Source organism: Ostrea edulis, chromosome 6 (genome assembly GCF_947568905.1).
Source record: "Ostrea edulis chromosome 6, xbOstEdul1.1, whole genome shotgun sequence".
In the NCBI taxonomy this organism is placed as follows: domain Eukaryota; kingdom Metazoa; phylum Mollusca; class Bivalvia; order Ostreida; family Ostreidae; genus Ostrea; species Ostrea edulis.
The window spans coordinates 90902886-90908633 of NC_079169.1; positions in this window are offsets into that span (position 1 = coordinate 90902886).

A 5748-nucleotide genomic window follows, 5' to 3' on the forward strand; every position below is an offset into this window, starting at 1 on the left:
TAAATTGAATTAATTGCTGACTCCACTGTTAAGTTGAATTAATTGTTGACTCCACTGTCAAGATGAATTAATTGCTGACTCCACTGTCAAGTTGAATTAATTGCTGACACCACTGTTAAGTTGAATTAATTGCTGACCCCACTGTTAAGTTGAATTAATTGCTGACTCCACTGTCAAGTTGAATTAATTGCTGACTCCACTGTCAAGTTGAATTGATTGGGCTCTCCACTGTCAAGATAAATTAATTGCTGACTCCACTGTCAAGTTGAATTAATTGCTGACCCCACTGTTAAGTTGAATTAATTGCTGACCCCACTGTTAAGTTGAATTAATTGCTGACCCCACTGTTAAGATGAATTAATTGCTGACCCCATTGTAAAGTTGAATTAATTGCTGACTCCACTGTCAAGTTGAATTAATTGGTCTCTCCACTGTTAAGTTGAATTAATTGCTGACTCTACTGTTAAGTGGAAATTGGTTTCTCCACTGTTAATTTGATTAATTGCTGAACACATTATTAAATTGAATTAATTGCTGACCCCATTGTTAAGTTGAATTAATTGCTTACTCCACTGTTAAGTTGAATTAATTGCTGACCCCACTGTTAAGTTGAATTAATTGCTGACTCCACTGTCAAGTTGAATTAATTGCTGACTCCACTGTCAAGTTGAATTGATTGGGCTCTCCACTGTCAAGATAAATTAATTGCTGACTCCACTGTCAAGTTGAATTAATTGCTGACCCCACTGTTAAGTTGAATTAATTGCTGAGCCCACTGTTAAGATGAATTAATTGCTGACCCCATTGTAAAGTTGAATTAATTGCTGACTCCACTGTCAAGTTGAATTAATTGGTCTCTCCACTGTTAAGTTGAATTAATTGCCGACTCTACTGTTAAGTGGAAATTGGTTTCTCCACTGTTAATTTGATTAATTGCTGACCACATTATTAAATTGAATTAATTGCTGACCCCACTGTTAAGTTAAATTAATTGCTGACTCCACTGTTAAATTGAATTAATTGCTGACTCCACTGTTAAGTTGAATTAATTGCTGACTCCACTGTTAAGCTGAATTAATTGCTGACCCCACTGTCAAGCTGAATTAATTACTGACTCCACTGTCAAGTTGAATTAATTGATTTCTCCACTGTTAAGTTGAATTAATTGCTGACCCCACTGTTAAGTTGAATTAATTGCTGACTCCACTGTCAAGTTGAATTAATTGCTGACTCCACTGTCAAGTTGAATTAATTGGGCTCTCCACTGTCAAGATAAATTAATTACTGACTCCACTGTCAAGTTGAATTAATTGCTGACCCCACTGTTAAGTTGAATTAATTGCTGACCCCACTGTTAAGTTGAATTAATTGCTGACCCCACTGTTAAGATGAATTAATTGCTGACCCCATTGTTAAGTTGAATTAATTTGCTGGCCCCATGGTTAAGATGAATTAATTGATGACCCCATTGTTAAGTTGAATTGATTGCTGACCCCACTGTTAAGTTGAATTAATTGCTGATTCCACTGTTAAGATGAATTAATTGCTGACCCCATTGTTAAGTTGAATTAATTGCTGATTCCAATGTTAAGTTGAATTAATTGCTGACTCCAATGTTAAGTTGAATTAATTGCTGATTCCAATGTTAAGTTGAATTAATTGCTGACTCCAATGTTAAGTTGAATTAATTGCTGACTCCAATGTTAAGCTGAATTAATTGGTCTCTCCACTGTTAAGTTTATTAATTGCTGACTCCCCTGTTAAGTTCGGTAAGTATTTGGTGACTCTGCTGTTTGAAATATCTAGTACCTACGAAGTTTAATTATTTGGACTCCACTCTTCAGTTCACGATGGATTACTTGCTGACTTCAGTGTTAAGTTGACAATGCATTATTTGGTGACATTACTTCTAGGTTGAGATACAAGGGGGGGGGGGGGGGGTCATTTGAGTTGAATCATTTAGTGATCCCACGCTTAAGGTGACTTATTTCTGCTTTTGTATTGAATTATTTGCTGATCACAGTCCTGAACTGATGATGAATTATTTGTTGACACCATTTCTAGGCTGAGTTATTAGTTAAATCCAAGATTTATTTGGCAAATCCACATTTAAGTTGACTTATTTGCTGCCTACGCTGTTAAGTGAGTTATATGGCTGACACCACTACTCAAGGGGTAATGGATTACTTGGTGACTCCACTGTTAAATAACAGTACTCCGGAACTCAACTGTAAGTTGAATTATCTGGTAATTCAACTATTAAATTGGATTATTTGGATCTATTATCCCCATTGTTAAGTTGACGATGCTGTTTCTCTTTGCAATAATATCACACGATTTGCGATACAACAAAAACCAATTCCTCAATAGCATTGTCATTGTAAACCCTCATCATGATGAAATTGAAATCCCTCATCATGATGAAATTGAAATCCCTCATCGTGAATTACGTGGGAACCCATGTTAGAATAGGTCCTCAGTACCCCTTGTTTGTCGTAAGTGGCGACTAAATGGGGCGGTCCTTCGGATGAGATCGCAAAAACCGAAGTCCCGTGTCTCAGCAGGTATGGTACGATAAAGATCCCTCCCTGCTCAAAGGTCGTAAGCGCCGAGCATAGACCTAAAACCCTTTGCAGCACTTCACCGGCAATGGTGAAGTCTCCATATGAGTGAAAAATTATCGTTAAACAAAATACAACCAACCAACCCTTATCATGATGAAATGGAAATCCCTTATCACGATATTGAAATCCCTCATCATGATGAAATGGAAATCCCTTATCAAGATATTGAAATCCCTCATCATGATGAAATGGAAATCCCTTATCAAGATATTGAAATCCCTCATCATGATGAAATTGAAATCCCTTATCACGATATTGAAATCCCTCATCACGATATTGAAATCCCTCATCATGATGAAATGGAAATCCCTTATCACGATATTGAAATCCCTCATCGTGATGAAATGGAAATCCCTTATCACGATATTGAAATCCCTTATCACGATATTGAAATCCCTCATCATGATGACACTTTTTGAAGACGTTAATTTTTTATTAATCATCGCCGTTAACTTGGTATTGGATTTTGGATTCTCTATGTACTGTCTAATGGAATTTTCGAGCTAGATGCACTATTGAAACATTTATCCAAACCTTCGATCTCCGTTTTGGGAATATCTAGTATAGATCTCGTAAATCATTATGTAAGACGTGGAAGTGCCGTGGACCACAAATGTCACGGAGCCCCCATGCTTATACTAGTGTAAAGATGCGTTACATAAGACTGATTTATAATGGAACCACACAAATCAATACTAGGCGATAATCGTGCTTATGTATGGAACACAGTAGTTGCCTTTGAAATTGCTGTGCTTCTACAATTACGTCATCTGATTTCGATGTCATGTCCCAAGTTTTCATAATTACGGTCGGTGCATTCTTATCATATTCGGTGATTATTACACTGGATGATTTCATGACTTCGGTACTTTTTAATGATGTTCGGTGTTTGCACAATTATGTTCGGTGCTGGTTTCTGTTACTACATGTATGTTAGCCATTGTTACCATTTCCATGAGCGATAAATCATCGCTCGCAGAAATAGCCGAGTAGTTACGATTGTTACGTTAGATGCTTTCTTTGTAATGTTCGGCGCTTTCCGTTATGATAATTATGTTCGGTGCTTTCTTTGTTATGTTCGGTGATTTCCGTTATGATAATTATGTTCGGTGCTTTCTTTGTTATATTCGGTGGTTTCCGTTACTATGTTTGATGATTTCTGGGTTGTTGTTTTTTCGTTCGGGGCTTTCTCTGTTATGTTCGATAGTTTCCGTTATTATGTTCGATGGTTTCCGTTATTATGTTCGCTGGTTTCCGTTAAATTATGTTCGGTGCTTTCTTTGTTATGTTCGGTGGTTTCCGTTTAAAGGCATAGGGTCTCAATCTCTACCCAGAGTTTTCGTTCCTTACACTCACTTACACCTCTGTCAACGTCTCAAGGGTTTTACAAGATTTTTGTAAAATGGCACGTATGCTCAAATAAAGTATGGTTTTGACTTCAGTTACAAAAATATACGTAAATAAATAAATATTGAGCAGATGTCAAAGTTATTTTGTGACACATGAAGCATTGATTTGGGTTGAAACGTGGATATTGGGTAGTTCTATTGGACCAGGCCTATACATAGGTACATGAAGAATATATAGTGATGGAAAAAAATATACAACTAGTTGCTTGTCCTACATTTTCCCGATATTTTATAAAATAGTTCTTAGTTTTATTAGCCGTAAAAAAAGTGGATTTACATGTGGAATAACATTGGTTATTTTGAGACGTTAAACGACAACTCTGGGTAGAGATTGATAGGGTCTATCTTTTATCTCAAAAATGACATCACAATCTTTTGCAAGAAGAACGCCAAAAAAAAACACCAAAAAACAAAAAAAAAAAACCCCCAAAAAACAAACAACAAATTCATAGTATTAATTATGAGTTATCTATAGCTGCAGCGCTTTGAAATTGAAGTCATTTTGACGTTTTAGCCCTTTATAAAATTTTGTCTGGAGGACAATATAGATAAGTTTATTCCAATTTTGGGCCCAGAGGGCATAACAGTAACACATGTACAGTTTATAAAGAAGGAAATTCAAAAAAGAAAGAAAGTTTACAACATTAACTACAGGTTACATAGACTGCAAACTGCATGTGGATGCAGCATGTTGAGGAAACAAGTACATACATATATGAATTGCTAATCATGTATATATACAAGTAGATGGACAGTATCAGTATTATACCAATACATGAATAATAAACTATAATGATTTTTGCAGTTTTAAAGCATCACTTCTTTTTCTGAAAGTTTGCACTAAATATTCACTCAATTTGACAATTACTGGTTTGTCTTCATTAATCATCAACCAAGTAAATTTGTCCTTATTTATTAGATAGATAAAAAAAAATTGTTGAGCTTGTATATACCATTAAAAAACATATTTCTCTCTTCAACATAGAATGGACAATCAGTAAGGAAATGAAATTCATCTTCTACACAATTAAGGTTACATAATTCACATATTCTTTTATTTCTTTCTAAAGAAATCTTCTGACCAGAATTGGTTTTTGTAAATTCATATCTTCCACTTTCAATTCGAAGGTCATGTGCACTAATTCGAAATCTACATAGAGTTTTTCTTAATTCTAGGGATTCTAAAAATATATAACTTTCCATAGTAAAGTTTTCTTTATACGAAAAATATGTTGTGAGTTTTGCTGATTTCTGACCCTCTTCACGTCGTTTTGACCAGTAAAGTAAAAATTGTTTCCGTACCTGATTCTTCATTTGTTTTTTGAAAAATGAGAATTTGAGATTTTTACAATTGGGTACCAAAATGCCCATTTTTTCCTTAAAAAATTAATGTTTTTGTACCAACAATTTATATTATATGAATTCAGATTGATATTCTCTGTATAAGCACTGTATAACAGAGATGATTCTGGGCAATTCTCAAGTCTATGCCAATATAGTAAAATACTTTGGATTATAGAGTAGAACATAGGATATCTACCCAATTCAGAGATTATTGCAATATTAGTACTTCTTTTACAGGCACCCAGTAAATGTTTACAAAACTTAATATTCAGGTTTTCTACCTCCCAATTTTTAAAGATATCATATAAATCTCTGCCTTTTTCCAGCATGCGTGTTAAAAGTGTTCCCCACATCTCGCAGCCATACAAGGC